Source organism: Drosophila subpulchrella, unplaced genomic scaffold (assembly GCF_014743375.2).
Source record: "Drosophila subpulchrella strain 33 F10 #4 breed RU33 unplaced genomic scaffold, RU_Dsub_v1.1 Primary Assembly Seq354, whole genome shotgun sequence".
Classification (NCBI taxonomy): Eukaryota; Metazoa; Arthropoda; class Insecta; order Diptera; family Drosophilidae; genus Drosophila; species Drosophila subpulchrella.
The window spans coordinates 10,277,214-10,300,651 of record NW_023665577.1 but is presented as its reverse complement, the minus strand read 5'-3'; the positions used below and the strand labels follow the sequence as shown (position 1 = coordinate 10,300,651).

The window sequence follows — 23,438 nt, the reverse complement described above, 5'->3', positions numbered from 1 at the left end:
TTTCTTTTGTAAATACTCCAAGTAACATGTGTGTCTATACATGTGTGCATAAATCAACCCAATGAAATCATCCATCATCAGGCCATTAAAATCGGAATTTGATCCCAGATCCCATGAATGCCTTCATTTCAACACTTGGACTCTCCTGGGGTCTCGAGCTATATGCGAATGAAATTATTTAGGATGCTCAATTTGATATTCCGCTCTGATTAATTCTTAGTGGTTGCCGTCATCATCGAATATCACCCTTGGGACAGGCACACACTCTCCGGATGGTCGAAATTCTCGCACATGTTTCAGTTTGGCAATTATCTAAGGAAATCAAATCAAATCATTGATGCAGCTGTTACGCAATAGAGGATTGTATAGAGGATATAGAGGATGCTGAACGGTGGTAGCTGATGGACAAAGCCATTCTGTTTGAAAGGGGGGCGTGTCGACAGGTCCAGGCATTTTCCATTTTCCATTTACCATCCAAAACTCTGTTACCATCTCTCTGTGCATCTGCATCTGCATCTGTTTCGGTTCGGTATCGATGGCAACCAAAAATGTCAGTGCAGCAAATTATTTCATCAATTGCAATGCTCGATTTCAGGAGGTTCACAATCGATGGCCGTACGTTTTTGGGGTTGCTTGGGTGGGTATCCTGTCGTTGGGTAATTGATATAATGCCGATGGTTCCTGTCGTCGCCCACCTAATGGCGAAAATAGTCAACGGGATTTGGTTTGGGATTTTGGATTGCAATTGGGTGGGTGAGTGGTTTTGGTTGGTTGGTTGGCTATATGCGAATGGTTTGGCTGTAATGCAATATCAAATGGCAGCAGCGCTCCATAATCATCATCATCATTAACGTAGCCGAACAATTGTCACACTAATTTGTGCATATGTGCAAAAATGCTTGGCAATTAAACGGCGCAACGAAGTCGTCGCTGTCGTCCCTCAACCATTTTTCATTCTCCCAAGTAATTAATGTCTTTTGTTAATGGTAATGCATTTGCATTCGGAATTGGAATTATATACCCCCAATCCAGAGGGCTAAGACAATTTACACAACAAAGGGCGCCGTTCGCTGGAATGCTAGAGATGAACTTCATTAAAATTTTGCACGGACGGGAAAAATTTGTGAAATGGCAGGGGGGAGAAATTGAGGGAAAAATAGAGAGCAGCAGCTGCTGCATTAAAATTCCTGTCCGGGATTTGGTCTTTGGTCTTGAATAATTATTCATTGTCATTGTAATTGGCGTGCCAGGCGCTAAATGGAACCATAAAGAAGGGGGGTATAGGGGATAGGAAATAGCGGGTGAAAACTCTGCCTGACAATTTTCATTTTTCCACCAGAGCCAGCAAATTGAAGTTGCTCGATTACTTGGACACTTTTCTTTTTCACTTTTTTTCTTTTTTTTTTTCCTTTTTGTGCCTCCCACATGAGAGATTTTCCTTTTTGTCTTTTTCTGGGCTGGAGCAAGAGCGATTACTCCCCATGGATCTCGGGATCTGGATTGGGATTGGGATTGGGTTTTCGGTCTTGGCTTTTATATTGTTTGGGACACGTACGGGAATTTTCATTCGATGTCATTTCAATTTTCCTCTGCTCTTTTTTTATGGACGCACAGAGACAAAAAGGGTTTGGATTGGTTTGGAAAAGATGCAGCTAACACAGAAGAACCCGACATGGGATTGCGTTTCAATGTCTCTGGGCCTTTGTTTCCCCGTTGGTCACTGAGCAACAAATTACCTGAGGCAGGTGGACAACTGCAGAACCGTAGAATAAGAGAGTGGACAACTGAACGAATGGATGAATAAATGAATGAGTGCATGGGGAATGTGTGAGTCCAAGGTTGAGTGGCTTCTGATTGAGTTGGGGCAGCTCTCCAGCTCTTTCGCTTAATTTTAATGAACTTTAAATGCCCTTAATGTTATTTTAGTTTTTCAAAAACAGCTTACTAAATTATACTCTCTATTTGTTCTTTTAATTGCAGGTAAGCTCATTACGACAAACCTTTTTAACACACCACAAAAGCAGCATCAGGCAGCAACAAAAACAATAATAAATAATGTTAGCGTAAGTGCTTGTCTACAATTTTAATTAGTTTTAAATGCAATTTAATGCATTTGTTTTACTGTTTTCTGTCTTTTTTTTTGCGTCGAGCCATGTTTTGGTTTGCCTAATGCCAAAGCACTTAGCATAATTCAGAGACAGAGAGCTGAATTTAAATTTGAAAACAATAAATCATTTCAACTTTGTGATAAATGCCGTGCATAATACAATGTGGATTAGTGTGGGCGTATTGCTCACATGTGTGTGCATTCCCGCACAATTAGAAATGCATTAAATATTTAAAATCCTGCGTCGTCATATTGTGGACATGATTTTCGTGCCCAAAACAAACAATTATATTTGTTTGCCAGCACTTGATTGTATGTACTCTCCATGCGCTATGAATAGAATCTAAAAACTCAACAAAAAAAAAGTAATAAATATAAAAAAATATATTGCAATGCCCCAAAAGAGATATAAATTTTAAAAGTATATTGTTTTTTGTTCTTCCTCTTAGAACTTATCATTTGGACAACTTTGTTTTACGATCTACCATAATAAAAATGTTGAGACATATGACATTAAAAGTTATTCCACTAGTTTTACGGCTCATTTAAAGTTTGTTTTCTTCAGTTTCCGCCCTTTGCCTTTAAAACAACTCAATTTCTGTAATAGCCACGCCTCTCGGATAGTTAAACGCCTTGGCAATAACAATTTGGTAAAGAAACAACAACGAACCAAAATCAATCAATGTAAAAGCCGCGGAAAGTTGCCTTACAATAAAGCTTTAAGGCGTGTTTGAACTGTCGGTGCCACGCCCACCGTCACCGCCTTTTCCGCCGATTCGGCAATCAAGCTCATTTATTATGCATTTTTCATATGACGGGTTTTCGTTCTTTTCTTTTTTTGAGAGTTCTGGGCAGACAATTTAAAATCAACCGCAGAAAAAGCTGCATGTCCTGCCTCCTCAGGCTGGAAAATTCTGAAAAAACCATGAGTGTGCGGAAAAGAGAGGGAAGAGTGCAAAGGGGCTAGAGCGAGACGGGGCACACGCATGCCAGAGTTGCCTTTGTGTGACAAGAGTGACAACCGATGGAAACAAAATCGATCGCAAAAATCCACGCACACACAAATTACCCGCATTTTTTGTTTATATGAAAATTGAAATTCATGCAGAGCACAGCCCTTCATCATCCGTGTCCATATCCATATCTGCCCGAATATATCTAGCTGCAATCCATATCCCTGTCGTATCGCTGTCATCGATTTCCCCCTAACAATCTATCGATAAGGATTTCTTTTTGCACAGTTGCGGGTGAGAAAATGTAACTGGGATCGTGGACTTAGAGGTTTCGTTTTTGGTAAAGCATATTCATAACAATTATTGTAAAGGATTTATAAATGTATTAAAAAAGCTTGAAAATTTTTCAGTATTCATATAGTTGGTCTTAAAAAAGAGTAGAAGCATTGAACTCTAAAATTACCTTAACGCTTTGTCAAGAAGTTTAAAGAAGTCAAGAAGTTTTTAAAAAGTATCAGTAAAAATCATATTTTAAATATTCCTGAAATCTATAAACACAAATGATCTAAATCAAACATTTCTTTAGTTTTCTAAAATAATTTTATAGTAGTTTCCCAATAGTTGTGCTATTACTTTGACTGACACTGTAGCTCGTTACATAAATTGTTTCTTTTTTTCGTTTTTGGGTATGTTGAAGAGTTACGAAAAGAGTTTTGGCGAGGGTCGCTTGTTTACCTGGCCCCTGAGGGTTGCCACATGCACATTTGCATATCGTTTCAAGTGCGAGCCAAGTAAAAAGGGGTCGCACTTTTCGGGGGGCGGGGGCTCTGAGGTTGAGTAGGCGTGGCACTGCTTATCGCCACAACACTTGCCGCGAACGGGGGCAAGTATTTCCGTTGCCTGGGCACGCTTGTTAGTCGAGGAGCCAGTGGAGGAGTGGGTTGGAAATGAACTGAGGAAATGGTGGAAATGAGGGGGTGGCCTGGTGGAGTTGCAAGTGTCAGCTCTGCGGCGGAGTTCAAGTCGAAGTTGCTGGTTGTCGCTTAACGATTTCGTGTCATTTTTTGCATTTCCTTCTTGTGCCCGGCTTTCAGTTTTATTTTCCACTTCTCCACTCCAAAGGATTTTCCTCCTGCGGTTTTCCGCTTTCGAGTGTGGCGGCGGCCAGTCTTATCGCGTGCTACCTGCGTGGCACCTTCAGACAGCCACAGACTGGGAGAGAGTGATAAAAATTAAAGCAAAATGTAACAAAAAAAGAAAATAATAAGAAAAACAAGGCGGCTTCAGGGAAATTCATACTTGGGGAAAATAAATCATGAAGTAGGAGAAGCAGCAGCAGCAGCAACTCGTAAATTTCTCTGGCCTCTTCGTGTACGTGTTAAAAACTTCTCACGTGTCAGTCGTTAGGATCTCGCAAAAGTGAAGTAAAGTCACAGGACTCGAGCGGATGTTCGCTCTATCTGCAATGCAGAAGATAACTTTGGCCCGTCTGCCTGGCATATCATTTGCATTTGGCACTACACCACACCACACCACAAACGTCTTGGCTCGATTATGAATTTTTGTGTTATAGTTATGCCAAAATGATGAATGTGCCCAGGGAGCCCAGCCAAAAGTGTCTGCAATTAGTGGCAGGAAAGGAGTTTGTGCAACTCCAAGGAGTTGTCCTCGCGAATCCGATCAATTAAAAAGCAACTTACGGATGCCGGTGGTCATGGCGCTGCCTTCCGACTGTCAGCTCCTCGGAGCTCCTCGTCGTGATTAATTTCAGTGCCCATTTGCATGCGCCATGGTGAATGATGCCATAATCCTTGCTGGCTGCTGTCCTATCCTGTCCCCTCAGCACATCTTTACACTCATTCCCCGCTGCTGTTTTAAGTAATTTGTGGCCTTAACTAGAGGGTATTGTGAATATGTTAAGGAGCTGGGGAAACACTTAACAGTTGGTGGTCAAAACAAGGGTTTTAATGAGGATCTTAGGATTTTTTGCTTACCATAATTTATTCGTTAGGAATCTTATAATACTTGTACTATAAAATATAGACCCTATTGCTAACCTTTATTTTAAGAACTTAAAGAGTATTTAACCCTTCGGCTCTTTGAGACGCTTAAACATTTTTCCCTTCATCCCGTTGGTAAAAGAAAGAAATTAAAAAAAAAGTACGAGTCTCGCTTGCCAGGATAAGGCTTAAGTGTCTGCCTGGACTCAGACTCCTACCTGGTGTACTGCGTCCTTCGTCCTGCATCCTGCGTCCTTTTGCCGGACCTGGACAACGTTGCAGTCCGCGCTGCGAGGAATATTACAAAAAACGTGCCAAACGTTTATTTAAAAGGATTTATGTGCGTTACGTGCTAAATGTGAAATAATAATTTTTCTCACTCATTCTTTATACCCTGGATGGCTCTTTTTTTCTTCTTTTTTTTTAAAACCTTTTGCCAGTGCAGAATGCAGTTAGAGTGGGTGAGCGAATATTCTCTACCCATCTCTTTTCGACTCTATCTGAGCTGGGGGCATTAACTCAAGTCCTTTTCGCAATTTTTATTGAGCTGACTGAACGCATGAAATTTTTGTGGAAAAACTCGAGGCTCTGGCACACACAGACTTTCCAACTGAGATTTTTCCCGACTACCGGCTACGAGACTTAATTGCATTTCGAGTTGGTGTAGTTATTGTTGTTATTATTGTGGTTTCTTCATCAGCTCCTTGTGGGTCTTAAGTGCTGGCCGAAAGGAAAAGTTTTTCCCAGTTTTCTCTGGCTGCCATTGCCAATTTCTAGCTTTCTTCGGGGCAATTTCTTTATTTGTATTGAAATCGAAAATGCGTAGCTGGGGAATACCAGAAATCCGAAACTGGGAAAATGGCCAGAGAAGAGTGGCCACAACAATGGTTAGGACAGCAGCAGTCCAAGTTTAAGTCCTAGTCCATGGTCCATGTTCATTTTCCCAGTTGGGTTTCTACTTATTATTATGTGCTATACCTCTCTGTCTCTCTCTTGGGTAGTATTGCCTCCTCTTTCTCACTCTGTATGACTGCCTCTTTCTCGAGCCGTCTGTGCGTTTGTTTTGCACCCCGCACGCATATAGCATAATAATTAGGTGGAGAGTCCTGTTGCCAGACTCGTCCTGTTAATGCGAGACTCCTTCTGTCTTCTGACTTTAGCCCGTCCAGACAAAGAGGGATATATCCAAATGGAAAGAGACGGACTGCTAGGTTTAGAGGGAGAGATATGAGGGTCACACTTTCCACAGTTCATTTTGCGGCGCACAAAGTTTCTTAATTTTTTCCTTTGCCTTTTGTCTCTGGCAAATGGCAAACACGAAAAAGAGAAAAGTTTTAATATGATTTGCAGTCAGACAGTTAAAAATAATTAAAGCTGGAAAGTCGGAACAGCCAGTCCCTTAAATTCGTATTTCGTCCTCTTCATCTTGCGAGGGTTCCTGAACTTTACTTAGTCATAACTTATGCATATGCATCTTGGCCTCCAGGAATTCACAGGATAAGTGGGCGTGTGTGAATAGTTTTTCTCGTGCCCTTTTGCACTGAAAAAATATATTTAGTGATTATATAAAAGCAAACCAAAGGGCTTAAAAAAATATTCCCATTCCAGGTTTCTAAAAATAATAATGAAGTACATGAATTACATTTTCTAAAATATGTTTTAGCATCATAAAACGCAAGATTTAAGATAACGTTTGTTTTATTAAAGATGATGTTTCTCTATTTTTCTTCACCCACTTCCCCCGCTTTATAAATCTTTTGTCTGCGTTTTTGCCATATTCTTGAAGACTTCCAGGGGTTTTCAATGTTCTGTTTGTCAAGACCAGTTTTCTTTTCTTAATTTTCTTCCGCTTTCTTTTCGAGTGTAGACAATGTGCTCCTTTTTTAACTTTGCCTTAACTTGACTTTTTTTTGTGCACAACTTATTACCTTAAACTTGGCGAAAAGGTTGTTGACTGGCTGCAATTTGTTGACACAGACAGACGACTTCTAAAGTGGGTGTAAGGATATGGGCCTGAACGTGTGTGGATACCTTGCACATATATAAAATGTTTTTAAGGTATATGTGTGCAAGTTGGGGCTGTTGTCCTTGGGATGTGACTCTTGGGCATGTGCATGTACCTAAGGAGCTTGCAAATTGAAATTCATATGCGAAAAGTGTGTGTTTTTCCGCTTTTGAGGTGCGCCTGTCCTTTCGCAGTCATTGTTTTGCATTTGTCGAGTGCATTAGGGAAAGCCTGGTTTTCTTTTTGTAATTTTCATTAGCAAAACGCAGCACTCCGCTCGGTTGACCAAGCTGCCATTTCCTGCACATTTCTTTCTCTTTCTCCGGACTCCATGGAGTGTCGAAAGCTTTAAAGGCGCTCAAGTGAAAGTAATCTTCTGCATTTTATGTTTGTCTAATTCAATTAGGCCAAGAGAGGAGATATAAAAGTGAAGAAGAAATAAAATAAAACCCAAAAAAGGCTTTTTCTTTAAGGAAAATACCCAAGGCAGCGATGCAACTTTAAGTTCCTTAAAGCCTTACTTGCTCTGAAATTAAGTTAAGTTGCTATCTCTTCCGCAACGCTGACTAAGGCAATAAAACTTCAATTAAATTAAATAAATCTCTGTAAAAATGTGCAACTTTACCAAGAGGGAGAGCAATCAACAAACAGCCTGCGGTCATCATTAAATGTCTAATTTATTTCGACAACAACAACAAGTACGAACGGGAAAACTCAGTTTTTACAAACAGGATTTTCCATTTTCTTTGGCCAGCGCGCACAGCTCGTCGTAAAAATTGATTTAATAAAACAGGCACGTTTCCATTTGAAGTGCTGTAAATTTTAATTTAGTTGTTGCTTCTCGCACAGCTGCGACACGCCCACACTTTTCCAAAAGGGGCGCAGCTGCTGGGATGGTTGGTTGGGATTCTAGATACTGGATTCTGTATTCTGGTTTCTTGAGCACATCATCAAAGACGAGAGGAAAACTTTGATAGAGATCACACGACGGCCTTCATTAACAATGGGGAAAAACGGAGCAGCGGAACCGCTTCGCAACGGAAGTGACTTGTAAACCATCCTGGTTGTCATTTATTCTGCTTTGTTGTCTTGTTTATTATTATCTCTTATCATTGCAGAAGTTCCACTTTAATGAGTTTTATCTGAGAGTTGGGCGCTCCTGACTCTCCAGAATTGACTGCTATTTTCAAAGGCCGCGAGCTGTGAACACACCGAAAGAAAAAATGGAGACAGAATAAAAATTCTTGAGGGCAATCAAATGGAAAATATGCTACTGTTACTTTGTTATTTGCCTTGCCTTTGCCCTTTCCCTGGGCAAATGGAATTTATGAATATTTATGAGTGTGACAAAAGTTTTGCGAGACCTGTTTAGTTTCGCTCCGTTGTTTATTTTATTTAAATGCGCCTTCAGCTATGCAATTGTATATTAATTCCCCCGACTCACGACTCCCTGCGAAAAATTCCCGCTAGACAGCGACAAATGCTAACTGACAAGACAATTTCGCTGGGGTTTGCTTTTGAGCGCAAAAGTTTTGTCGGTTAGGTTTTAGGACAACGACGGGGTTGGTTAGATGGTTAGATGGCTAGATGGCTAGGATCCCTAGCAGCTGACAGCCTTGGCAACAACGGCAAATAAATACGGCAACAGCGGCTACAACAAAACTTGCCACTGACACACGTTGACATCGAATTATGCAAAAATGGCAAAAGGCGAATTAAAAATGCAAATTCCCAGCGACCAAAGTTGAAGGACACCCCCGGAAAATGTACACAATTCTTGGCCAAGGGTGGGGAGGGGCAAAGTGGAAAATGGAAAATGGAACTGAGGGTATATTTATGTCCAAGAACTAATCAAGTCGGCCTGACAGCCGTCGTGGGCTGGATCCAGATCCCAGGCTAGACATTATTTGATGATGCTTGAATTGACTTGCGCAACTCAAGTGGAAATATCACATTTTGACTGGGGTTTTTGGGGGAAAATATTAGCCAGGAAAATGCCTTTTCTTTTTGAACTTGATTTTCCCAGTGGAACGTGAATTGAAATGATAATTGTACGCTTATCTAGTGGAAAATCTTTTTGGGATAGGTTTTCTTGGAACTTATTTAAATTTAAAATAGGTAATACTTTTATTGGTTTTGATTTACATGTTAGATTTTTACAATAAAACTAGTGGAAAAACAGATCTAAATATTAAAAAAAATTTATTTAAAGCTAATAGCTTGGCATATAAAATATTTGTTAATAATCTTTAAGGCCTTGCTTGCTAGATTTTTGCCAAACTGATCTTATTTACTTTAACAAGTCATGGCAACCTACAAATGATTTGATATAATAAATTTAAAAAATTTTATAACGCTTAAACATTTTTTTTTTATAGCCATGGCTTATAAACAAGTCCAATAAATTGGGTGAAATTCAAGCAAGTGTCAAGGGTCTTAAATATTGTTCTTGATAAATTTAAGAGTAGCCGTTGGTTCGACCACCCCGGCGTGAAAACATTTCATTATTTCTATTCATTGATTTTAGTTGTCATCTCACGCCTACGCTTAGTATGCGCTTCAATTGAAATTGTTTTGCGGGTGGGTTTATTCATGTGATTGTCATTCGCTTACGCATGAAAATGCGCTCTGGCGTGCACATGAAAGTAAATTGAAAAAAAATACCTTTGCCGGCATCTTTGCCTCAGTCATCGCTTTGTCAATCTGTCGGTTTTTCATATTTTCAACATTTTCCCCAACAAAATAGCTTAACTGCCTGTGTCAGCTGCATGCGGTTGAGGTGGTTCATACTAGAGCAAAGTGGTGCTATGTGGTGCGATGTGGTGGCGCCCCCAAAACCCAATAAGTATGCAGTAGGGTTTTTGCCATTGTCAACTGCCTCTGATTGCTGGCTGAAATGCTGAGCTTCTTACCTGACATTACGTATACGCCATGCTGTGTGTCGCGGGGACTTTTTATTGCTTTCGATTTTCATTTTGACTGCTCGCACGTGCGGCGACACGACAAGATTTTCCCGGGAAAACGAAACGGGAAGAATTCCCTCTCTCTTCTCGAAACTTTCCAGTTCGATGGCGTAAATTTTCTTTAAGCATTATTTTATTACATATTTCCCAGGCAGCAGCAGCCGCCCTGTCCTTTTCATCCGCTGCTTGGCTGGGTTTGTTTTCGCTTTGCGTGAAATTCAATTTCCCATTTGCCACACATCCAGTTCATGTAGCCAACTGAGGCTTTTCTTTTTCCCTTTTCCCTTTTTTTTTTTGCCAACCCAACACTCTCTTTTTCTCCGCCTCTCGATATAAAGATATTCATTCAGCCTGCCACACGACTTCATTTTTGCATATATCTGCGGAGCAAAGGAAGCGGCAAATATAAGCCACTACAGTGCGATTCGACACTATAAGGATAGTGCAATTTCAGTTGAGTCTTAAAATGTAAAGCGAAATTTCTGGAAACTTCTTTGGGTGTTTTTAAAAATGTCACAATTGTTTTTGGTTAGAGATTATATTTTCCTATTGGAAGTCTAAAAGGCTAGGAAAATATTTCTTTAATGTTTTTTAATTATGATTTATAGACTTGTATTATCATGGCATTGAGTTTATTTTAATATTAATCATATTATTTTGGATTCTAACCAAGATTTTATTACTTTGTGCCTGCTTTGACTGATTTATGGTAAATAAAACTTCGAAGAGACAAGTAAAACTTGGTCCTTACATATTCTTTGTACTCTCAGCGGAACATAAATTAAATTTAAGAGGCTTGGCTATGTCTTAAGAGGTTGAGTTACCACAGTTTTTACAGCCCGAAGCACCCTGTAGCTTAATCGTTTTTCCCGCTCTATCGACCTTTCCCTATCCCTATCCCTATCCATACCCCTAAGAACCCCTTTTCGACTTTGTGCCATCCTATCGTGTGTGTTTCAATGGCTTCCCGTCTTATCTGCAGACGCCATCGCTGCCGCCGATTTACTTTTCCGTTCGCCGTTCGGTTTTTCCAACCACGTTGCAGGGGTTTTTCTTAACGGGTGGAAATTCATTGCAAATATTCTTGATTTTTATTGCGTTCGCTCGCAAGTGAAATTGCTTCAAATGTATTTGAGTTTTGCTTTCTTTTTCAATTTTTTTTCCCGTCCTGCTTCTTTTTTTTTTTATTAGTTCTGCAATGCTAGACATTTCTGGCCTGTTATCCCGGTTCGTCCTTTTTGGCATGCCAAATGCCTGCAAAACAATTTGTTCGTCGCTTTTCGTTTTGTTGTTTTTATGGAATTCCTTTCGGGTTTATTACTTTGTTTTGTTGGGTTCTTCTGGGCGAGATTTGGTCGAAATTCATTCTGTTTATTTGGCCCAAACATGCAAAGGTTTTCGGCTTTGTTTTCTTTTCTCAAAGCATTTCCCACATTTTTCATGTGCATTATCTCGACCGATTTTGACATAATTTATGTGGACAATTTTTGCCATCGTCTAAAGGATTTCTTTTCGCTTTTTTGGTTTTTTTTTTCATCGAGTGTGCCAAAATGTGCATTTAATTGTGACTCATTTACATTTTTTCTCTCTCGCACTTGAGATTGTCTTGAAAGGGTAGCCGAAAAACATAAAAAATATACAACAAAAACGATCAAAAAAAAACTGAAATACAAAATAAAATACAAATCATACGCACCATTTAACAATGGCGAAAGCTGCGCCATTGCCAATCCGCAATACAATGGCACACATAAAAAGCAGCGCAGCAACGCTTTCAGTATCACTTATAATGCCACGCCCACGCCGCCCACTCTTGAAGCTGCCATTTGCAACGGAAATCAAGTCGCACATGCGAAAGTAAAAATTCAAACAATTGCGAGTGGAAAAGGAGCAGATGGAGGCGCCCCAAGCCAAATACAAACATTTAAAGTGAAATTCTGCAACATTTAACCCGGGAAAAAGCCATTTGAAAGGCGAAACAAAAGGCAACAAGCTGCTGAGGTAGAAACAAAAATACAAAAATATTCCTTCTTTCAAAAGCGAGAAGGTCAGCGAAGCTAAACGTAAAAAAAAAATATCTAATGAATGTTGAAAATCAATTACAAAAGCGAAACAAAGCGAAATCGCAATCGAAACGAGAACAAAAGCGAAAACATTGTGTAAAGAGGGCCTGAAGAGGGGAAAATTGAAAGTGAATATGCTAAAAGCTGCCCATGATGATGATGATGAGGTTCTGGATCCTGAGAGCTGATTGTTGCCGCTCAATTGGTTGAAGGTTCGATGATGATAATACTGCCAATGCCTTTGGCCCAACGATTTCCGCAGAAAATTGCCAGCCATTAGAGGAAAATTGAAAAAAATTCGAGAGCTTCAAGAGTGCCAAAAATGAAAACTTATCTTTTAAACTTTTTTAAGCACCATAACGAACTTTTAACGATAATTAGACAATGCATTTTAAATAGTATTTCAATATTGTTTCCTTAAAGTTATATACTTTCCACAAAGTTTTAGTTTCCCACATGAGCCAAACTACAAAAGTTTGGCGATTTCATATTGCATAAAAAGGGTGAAGATAAAACTTAACAACTTTTGGCTTACAATTTAACACATCATGTTACTTTAAACGGCTATCCGCAGAACTTTCTTGGCCGAAAGCAAGTTCTTCTTGCCCTTTAAGAAAGCGGGACTCATGTGGCCACCGCAGTGGGGAAATGGGAAAATGGGAAAAGGAAAAGCTTGCATACTTGCAGGCTTTTCAATAAGCATAAAATAAGCAACTGCAGCGGAGTGGGCGAGCCTTGAGAGTTGAGTTTAATATAATGACACATTTTATGATTGCATTTGCTTGGCCCAGCCAGGCACTGCAGCTGGTCAATCTCACGTCTCACGATGGGGCATAAAAAGTTGGCCAACCGATGGGAGGATGGGAGGATGTAGCCCTCTGGACGCAGCAAAGTCAGCACATTGTGCAAAAATGGAAGGCGTTGCCTAACGAGCTCTAAGAACTGCTGGTTCGCTGTCCTGTTTCATTCTATCTTCGATTGCACTTCGAAAAATAACATGGTTTATAAAAATTGTATATCTTACAAAAAATAACCGATTTCTCAGTGTCACGTTGAGGTTCTAGTTTGATATCTGTCGGAGAAAGTTAACATGATATTCGGAAACCAAAAATTCGTTTTCTCAATGAGATAATCTTTTATGAACTATACATCATCTATACAAATAGTTCGATAAATTTAACCAGAATATTGCCACTAGTTAAAAGTTTTCTGTCTAATTTAACCTTATCTTTGAGCAAAAGCTAAGGTAACAATGAGAACTGGACCCTTCACTCCAATATTCCAGTGTATCCTGTCCTGTCTTTTCTGCTTATGCCCTTCGTTCGATAGCTGCTTTTGAGGTCTTTTTCTTTTGCCGTGTTCATATACACAATTACCAGCTAAGCCGATTTGCAAAGACACGGCAACAGAAACAACAACGACCTCAGGTGGCTGGCTTTGGCCCCATGGACTCAAGTGCTGTGTTATGCCATTGTCCCTACCAACCCTGCCACGCCCCCTTTTGGCCCCGCACCGCCCCCGCCGCCGATTGTTTGACAATGTTTACAGGTGCAAATTTCAAAGTGAATTGCTTTTCTATCGCTCGGAAAAGTGCTGCAACACGCAGGCAACCTAAGTAGTTACTGCTTCCCAAGATATTTTCCAGGAAAATTAGTTCGAGGCGGGGGGAAAACTTGAAGAAAAGCCGAGCTAAGCGGATTTGCTTATGGCTGCTGCTGCTGTTGCCTGGTCGTGACAGTTTGTCATACAATCTCAGCCATTAGGCTGATGCCACCTCGGGGATTCCCCCGTTTTCCCAATACCCCAGCCCACCTGAAGACTGGCTCATTCTTTGGCAATTGACAGGTTATTGTCGTTCGCTTTTGGCTGTCTCAATTTTAATTGAATTGTCTCCCTCTTTTTCAACACACAAAGGGCATTTATTAACAATAATTGCATTTTCATATAGAAGTGGAGCACAAGAAAACTGTCAGCAAATGTCCAAAACTAATTTATCAATAAACGAGCGAACAAGGCATGGAAAATTGCTTTGGCTAACCATAAATGGTCAAGTGTTTGGTAAACACACACAAGCCCGAAAATATGTACATATTCTCGGAATTTAAGTAAAAAGTTTGCAAAAATAATGAAGCATGGCCCTGGGGCAATGGGAATGGGTTTCTCGATTCAGGGTAAAATGCAAATTGCAAACAGGCGAGACAAACAAAATCCCCAAACTAACCAAGTGGGGATCCAAAGAGCACACACTCACACGTTGGCAACCAACGAAAACAGAAACGGACACACCTAGCTGACCACAGGATCCTGACCAGCCAGGACATCTGTCTGCAGTAACCTCAGCCCCAAAGTGCCCATCCTTCGGTGATCCTTTGAGTCCATCTCCCCTTGGCTGGAGGCCAAAGCAAACGCACTGGCACGCAAGTTTACAATTTTTCGAAACCAAAATATGCAGAGGGAAAAATTAATAGTAATATTATTATAATATATAATATATTTTAAAATAATGTTATACTATAATGGACGTAAACCCTATGAAACTGACCCTATTTAAATTGTAATTCTGAAGGATAATTCTTATTTTATGTATTTTAATATCCTTAATATTTAAATATATTTTCAAGAAATTACAAATTATTGGAATTTAAAATAATGTGAATAGCGTTATAATGATATAGGTTCTAATAGGGTGTATATTATATAAAACTAAAAATTTAATACAACTAAAATGTTAATATTTTAAAAGGACTTTCACTAATTGCTAATAAATTAGGTACAAAAATCTTGCTCATTTTATTTCCCAGTGTTCGCATACCCACTTGACCAAAACTGATTGCTCGTTTTGCTAGCCCTTTCCATTAGATTTGATCAACTGACTGGCTCACAATGAAATTTTTGTTAAATTTTGCAGTATCCTCTGCCCGTTTGAATGTGGGTTTCGCTTTGGGTTAGGTTTTGGTTTTGGTTCTGCGTCTGGGTCTGGATGTTGTCCCCAAAGGATTACCTGAGCTTTGGCCTGTTCCCGTGTCTGTCTGTCTGCCTGCCCGTCTGTCGCACAGTTGGCTACCATTTCTGTCCGGGATTGAGTCGCGTGTCACGCACTTGTGGAGCCCCTCCTACATCTCCGCCCGTAAATCTCCCCGTATTCACACATCCAATCAGGGACCTCCCCACTCACCCTCTAGAATCCAGTTGCATTGGGGAAAAGTGCATAGGCAAAGTCAAGCAACTCTTTCACATTTCAATTTGGATTTTATAACTGTCTCACCTGGCTCCTCGATGGGAACCCATCCATACTTGACTCTGGGTAAAAGTTTGCTCAACTTGTTTTCAATAGTTTCCATTGAATATACATGGCCAACTTCCTCCACTCGGCTTTCAGTTCTCAGTATGCTCTGATTGCTCTCGGTCCGGTCTTATTGATTTCCCTGGTCTGACAGTGCGTGTCAAAAAGTTAAGAAGGCCATACATTTATTGGAATAACTTTGGGACTGCCATCAGCAGTCGAGATTCAAATAAATTGCTTTCAAGTAGATAAAAAAATATTTGAAATAATACAAAATATACAATACATAAAAACCATACAGGATTGAACCGCACTGTTCAACTTCTTGTTATGTAGGTGGAACTTGCAGCTCATCGATGCCTTTAGCTGCTGGCCAGAAATTGTTATATGGCCAAGACAAGTTTTTCCACTCGAAACTTATTCAATCTCCAGAGAAATTATCCATTTGCCATTTTTGTTTAGCAGAAACTTAATTTGGTTATTGTTATTGCTGCTGCTCCTGATTGCCAATGGATTTGAATTGCAAATTTGAATTTATGAAACTGAACCAATTGTGAAAGCTAAAATTCTAATCAAACGTATTTCTTTGTCTTTTTTTTCCTTGCAGGTAAGCTGATTGATCAATGTGAATTGTTTGGGCTTCTTCGACAGCAGGTTTTTATAATACTTATTCTTTTCTGATAAATACACTCATCATCGGGCTAAGCCCGCTGTGTCAAGTGCAAGGTTAAAGATCATAAATCAGGGACACGGGAATAGCTGTTATTTTTGGGAGGCTTGAAAATATAAATGTCCAATTTGTGCTGCCTGCAAGTTTTCCCCACCAAAATGATTAACTTGATTTATGCGTGCGGCGACAAAGTTTCAAAAGGCAACGCCCCGAAACGACTCGACTGCCAGGTGGTGGCCAAGAAAAGTTTGGATAAAAAATGGTACACAAAAAATAAAATAGAAATGCGGAGAAATGGAAAAAATGGGAGAAAATACATTTGTCGCGTTGCGTCAAGGCGTTAATTTCTTGGCACTAACTTGAGGCTGCCCGAAAAAGTATGCTATACCACTTTTTGTGCGGAGGTCTGGGTTCTTTTTTTGGTTCTTTTGTTTTTGGGACCTGGAACTATAACAAGCTCCATTAGTTGGCCATGTCGTTTCGACAGCTGCTAGTCGTCGTCTGGCTGCCAGTGGCCTCATTTGTTTTAATGTGTCAATTTGTTGACTTTTCCTGCTGTTTTGCCCCCTTTCAGACTTTAACTGCGGAGGAGGAGTCTTCTTTTTTGGAGGTCGGAACATGAGGCAACCTGTAATCTGTGATCAGATGCTTTAATAAACGTTTAATAACTCAGGCAAAGGTATTTGGAAAACGCAACCAACCTTTGATTGACCCAGATTTTTTTCTAGCTGACTCATTAATTTACTAAACACAGGAAAAGTTATACGTTTGACGTATTTCACGCTTTTTGCTTCTGTTTATGATAATAAAAAAAAGTATTCTCAAAGATTTTTAAAAGCCATAAATCTATGGATAAAAGAAAATTTAAATGGGGTTTTTATAGCATGTTTTAAATATATATATTTCTCAACGCCTATGGAATATTTTGTTATTATTATTTTTCACCCTGTTTAACTTAATGCTGACATATTTTCGCATTTCTGGTTTGATTTTTATGTTTCCGCTAGGAAAACTTTGTCGTAAAAACGTTCCACCCCTGTTTATTGATGCTCTTTGATTAAGTGTTAAGTTGGAGTTGGATACTTTGAGGGATCTTTAAGACTTTTAGCTGCCATATCTTGTTTTCCATTGTTTAAAGCTCACTTAAGGCAACAATTTCGCCTGATTTACAGGTCATATAGTCTGCTATGAGTTTCTGTGTGTGGGATGTGGGCTCCATTAAATTTTTATTAAGTGCAAAATGAAATTGCCTCACTTTTGGCCCCCACAAAACCCCCCACCCCTCCTCGTTCACCGCCGCCTCTGTCTTTTGTTTTTGTTGGGGCTTAATGCGCTTTAAGCCCGCTGGAACTTTGGTGGCCATTTAAAATTTGTGCCGACATAAAGCATAAATTATGGCGTTTGCCGGGGACTTATGCCCCGCTTCTTCTTTTTCTTGCCCCCCTTCCTCGTAAATGTTAAACAAGCTCATATACGCCCATGTGTGTGTGTTTCGAGCATATGGCGAGCATTTTCCCCAGCAATTTTTCCCTCCTTTTTTCCATCGTTTTGTTTATGTGAAACAAGCGCATTGAAATTGCATTTTTAATGCGCTTATTAAAATGATAAAGTGGCCAGCAATACCCCTGCTAATTCTTCATATAAAGCTAGACAACTATGGAACCATAGTTCTATGTGTTGTGTGCGTTGGTCAACCATTTTGTTGGGTCATTAAATGTAGTTGCTTTCTTCTCGGTGCATTCGTTGTTGGCATTTTTTTTAAGTTTTTCTTTTTTGGCAGTCGGGCGAAAGTTAATTAAGTTGCAAATGCCTCGCGTAAGTACATTAAAAACTAATTGCTGCTATCGTTATCGTTACGGTGGCGCATTACCGTTACGTAACGGTAACGTAGGACTCATTACGATTCGCTTGGCCACGCCCACACATTTAAAGACTGCAAATTGCTCGCTTAAATGTGAGGAAATGGGGTAATGGCTTTAAAATTTAAACGTATTAGGGGTACTAGTGGTTTTCAGTTGAATTTTGAAACTGTTGTTCATGGAAATCCCCTATAAAGGTGTCGAAAAGTATGCCACAATATATTAACAACATGGTAGACTGATGCATTAGATTCACTGCATACTTTGAGACAGTTTAATATGGAATTTCCTGGAACTAGATTTTAATATTGCTGTTCAAGCTTAAATTCAATTTATACTCTCAATTTAAGTAGAAAAACTCAATTCCTATTGCAAGTGCATGCTTTTTTTCCCCCGTTTCACTTTCAATCCAATCGGGGTGAATTTGGCTTCATAATTTATTTATACCAATTACACTTTGCCCTCGACACATTAAAGGAATTTGGGGCACTAGTGCTTTTTGGTGGAAAAAAAACTCTATTTCTTGGAAATCCTATATAAAGGTGTCAAAAAGTATGCTACAATATATTATCAACATGGAGGTCTGATGTATTAAATTTCGCTGCATACTTTTTGACACGTTACTAGGGATTTGAAAACCGTCCAAGCTTAAATTCAATTTATATTCTCAATTTAAATAGTAAAACTCAATTCCTATTTTAAAATTGCATTCTTTCTTTGGCCCGTTTCAATTTTTAATTCAATCGGGATGAATTTGGCGTCATAATTTATTTATACCAATTACACTTTGCCCTCGAGTCCTGGCCAACAATTCCCACACCCCGTCCGTGACTCTTTAGCTGATTGTTCTGTATCCTTCTCAAACGGTCGTGTTGTGTGTTTTGTTTTCTGTTTTCGACCTTAATTTCATTGACGCGCCCACATTTTGCTGACATGGCCGCAGACACCCGCACACACCCACCATATCCACACCCACTCACCCACACACCCACATGGAGATACCCAGGCTCACACACACACACGTAAAAAATTTGTTTGTCCTCACACTTGAGTGCCAGCCACAGCCGGAATTTCGTCCCGTTCACCTCACTTTCAGTTTGTTTAGTTTTTTGTTGTTTTTTTTTTTGCTCGGTATTTATTCCTGGGATTGTGTGTGCTGCTTGGTTTTTTTTAGTGTTCCGTCGTTTACATTGTCTAAACAGCCGGAGTGGCCAACAAGTGTACGGGTCTTTGGCATAAAGGTGTATATCGTTCTGCAGATCTCACACCCTGAATATATGTATTTTCCCCATCTCTATTCCCAACTGAATCCCCCTTTTCATCGCGCTCTCGGCAGCTTCTCATCTTGCCGGAAAAGTTTGTTGGCTCTTGTTTTTTCGCCGTTGCGCACTTTTTTATGATTTTCAGTTTCAGCTTACCACCCCACAAAAGCCTCGCATGTGTAGGTGTTTGTGCACTGAAAGAAAAAAAGACAAAGAAATGGTTAATAAAAATGTATACATACAGGCGGGATATGAACTTAGGCCTAACCAATCTTGAACATTCCCCTTTAGTTGGGTAATATTTATTTTAAAACATTTAACAAATTTAAAGATCTCGTGTTTGTGAATCGAAAACAGTATGTTCCGCTTTTCTTTTGTGTACCCACAAATACATATAGACATATTATGGAGGACTTATTCACCCCCTGCTGTTCTTGCCACGCGTTGTACATTTAATGGCGTTGATATGGTTTTATGACCTTTGTGGCCTGTTACACATACGCCCCCGAAAATTGCATTGTTGGCTTTATTTTCGACCCCTCCCTGCTTTGCTTTTTTATTACATTTATTTTATGTTTTTTATGATTTTGTGCTTTTGTTTCTCTCATTCGCTATAAATACATGTGAGTGTGTGTGCCGAGTTTAATTTTCCCTTTTCGCCCAGCATCACCAAGGAGTCATAATTCCTAAGTTGATTTTCTTGTTTTTCTCGAACGAAAAAAATATAAGGGCCGTGGGACATAGGCTTTTAAAAATCTGTTTATTTTTTATTTCACTCCCTGCAAATGCAATGCTGAAGTGGCAAGTGCATTTCTGCAAATAAAAATGCAATTGGATTTTGCTCTGCTGCTGTTTGCTTTTGTTTGTCATCGTATTTCAAATGTGACAAATTGAGTGGTTGGTTGCCCAACGCAGCCCCATGGAACACCTGTCCCTGAAATTTGTTTGCATTTTTAAAAGATTCATTTGGTTGGGGGCGGGAGGAAAATCGAGATGCGTTTGGTTTATTGATGCCAGACGGGAAAAACCGCAAAACTGTAAAGGGTGAAAAATATCTAGGAAAAGGGCAAAATGCAGGACAGACAACTTGAACTGGGGTTAAGGTTTAATTTTCACGTTCTGGGTGGTTGCCATTTAAAAGCATTTTTAAATACATAAAAGAAAATGTGGAATTCGAAACACTTTTCAAAGGGTTTGAAAATAAAAGCCTTTAAATGAAAAGGTATCTCCTGTTAAAATGGTTTCTTTCTCAGTAAATGGAATGGTTATCAATTTGAAAATGGATCAATTCCTAGGCCAATATTGGCCATAAAATTAGTGTTTTACCGGCGTGGGAGTACCAGGCACCATAAAGCCAATCGATTGGCGAAAGAATTTAACGCCCGTCTCTAACTTCCGATTAACCTGTATTACCTTGTGCCCAACTCCCAGTCATAAATCCACAAAATTGACCCGAAATCATGGAAATCGTTGATTTATGGCTGCGAAGCAGACAATTCCATCAGGAAATTGCGTGACTGTCTAATTGAAATGAGTCGCAGTTCGTGAGTGCCGAGGCCGACGTAATAGTATGCAAAAATCGAGGTCCTCCACTTGGGAGAAAAAGGCCGAGCTGGCAGACATGCCAGACAGTTTATGGCCAGAAAAGAAAGCTCCAAGTTGACTTGACTGACTCTCCTCCACGAGCGTGCTCCAAAATTCATGAGCCACAAAAACGCATAAATATAAAGTTTTTCCCTACTCTTCTCGTACTTTTTTCCCTATTATATGAGACACGAAAGTGGCACAAAATAAAAGAACCGAAAATAAAAGTATAGGCCAAAATAGGAGGAAACAGGAGGAACAGAAGGCAATTTTGATGAAAATTATGACAATAATTGTCATTAAATCAAAAATGCTCAGTAATTGTCTCATAAATTTACTATGCAAATTGTGAGGCAGGGCCATGAAAATCAAGGGGCAAAAGCGGGGAGTTTTGGAAAAGGGACCAAGTTCCGTGTTGGACTTTGCAAATTTTACGATATCAATAAAAACGTCGACAATATAAACTTTACTTCTGGCTCTCGTGGGCACTACCTCCTTGGGGCATTAAATTTGTATAGCATATTTCTAGGCGCACGTTGGTTTTAGTTCTCGTTGTGTTGGCATGTTTGTTGTTTAGAGCCCAAAACGAGCGCGCGCACAGCCACAAAAGTTTTTACGATGCCTCATAAAAGCCAAAAGCCGAACTGGCCAAAAGGACTCACTCCTCCTCCTCCTCCTCCTAAAAAGGTAGCAGCGCCGCCAAGTTGTGCTGCAAAGGATTAGATAAGAGGCATAAACCCGATGGCCCGTTCTTACCTTTTTATGCCCATGCACTTGTCGTCGTCGTTATGTGGAAGGTCGGTTGGTCGGTCGGTTTGCTGGTAGGTTGGTATTAAAAAACAACAAACAGAAATGCAAATAAAAAACCAATATAGCGCCTTTAAAAAAAACCGAACTTTGCCTAGAGGCGATTTAAGGTTCGACGCCCACAAATTTGCACGAGGTCGAGCAGAAAGAGCGTCAAGAGCATGCCAAAAGTGGGCGGCGACCACAGGAAGCCACAAAGTGGCTTTTTAATGCACAGCAGGAGCAACAACAGGATCAACAGGAGCAGTCGGTTCCACAGCACAGCAACAACGTAATCTACGACCAGCAACTGCAACTGAAACAGAAGCAACAGCTAAAGTAACAAAAGTAGGGGAAACACTATTAAGACCAAACGCAGCATTAACAATTAAAGAAACAGCAGCAGCTTAAATGAAAGAATTTTCCAAGGAAAGAGGCACTGAAAGTAACGCCATTCAGAGGAAAAGCATTTTTTTTTTCTGGAATATATGCAACAACGTTGAATTTTTGAACAATATAACAGATATCACTAGGGTTTGCAAATCACTTAAAAAAGGTAACTAAAAGTATGCATTGAAAAAAGTTTAGACATTTTGTTGCATACTTTTTGACACCCTTTTAGTTTTTGATATTATGAACAGGAAAATTTTGAAATCTTAAACTGAACTGCAATAGAATACACATGACAAAAAGAATAGAACGAAATGTTGAAAATATATTGTTGCATACTTTTTGACACCTTGATAGATTTGGATATTTTAAAAGGAAAATTTTTTAAATCGTATCTTTATTTGCAACAGTAAAAACACCAATATTTTCAGCCATATTAACAACATCGGAGTTAACGGCCACAAAGGCCACGAAAATTTTAAGAACCGCAGCCAATAGCAAAGGGAATTTCAAACGAAATAGCTGATATTTTTAAGACCAGCAACATCAGCCAAAAATATGTTGCACACACAGCGATATGCAATTATATATAAAAATCAGCCAGCAGAGAGATGGATGGAAATCGGGGAAAAAACAACACTCGCTGAAATTGCTTACTTTGCTGCCCACAAACACGCCCACATTATTGGTCGTATATATATATGTATGCATATGTGTGCGTACAGGAGTGGTTGAGCATGTGTGCGTGTGCATTGCAGGAGTATGTGGTCTGTTGTGTTAATTTAATTAAGGCCTTGTTTGCCCTGCAACAACGCAACAAATTAAATACACATATTTAAAGGCGAGGCCGGAATTGGGCTTTCCCGGAAATTCCTCAAGGTCGTAGACTAACATATTCATTTATGTACAGCGTACAACCAAGGCTTTAAAAATCCCAATTCAAATTTTTATGTTGTTTTAGCCAAACAAAGCCATATGTTGGCCAACACAATTTTGGACGCTTCATTAATAATTCAACAGGAGACGTGAGCAGCAAGGGGCCACAAAACAAACCTTTTTCCATCAATAGCCAAAATGTTGCATATCTTTACGGGATGGATAGACCATCTATTATGGTTGGCTAGGTCGAACCCCAAAAAAACAGGGTCCAAAAAATGGGGAATTTATTAGAAGAAAAATAAACGAAAAGCAAATACTCTTAAATTTACATTAGATGGATTTAATATTAACTGTTGGAACATTTTGTTTGTAAGTTTTATTTTTCCCCTTAAATATGTTTTTAAATATATTTTTAAAATCGTTGATTGATTATTGTCGACATATACCAAAGCAATGTAACTTTTTTTCGTCATTTCAACTATTGTATCAAAAAAGGTAACAAACATAAGCAAGTTTCCTAGATTTTTGACAACAAAATCCAGTGATTTATGAATCGAATCTGCGAAAATCCGAGGGAGAACACAAGTGGCTGTATTATTTTTTACTTTTTCAAAGCATCCTGAGCACCATCTTC

At 39.5% G+C, this 23,438-nt stretch overlaps 1 protein-coding gene across 5 annotated transcripts in view; it reads left to right on the top strand.

Annotated features, from left to right (window-relative positions):
* The window catches only part of LOC119559813, a 162,310-nt gene that overhangs the window by 90,181 nt on the left and 48,691 nt on the right, over window positions 1–23,438 (top strand). The gene's annotated exons all lie outside the window — the stretch shown is intronic.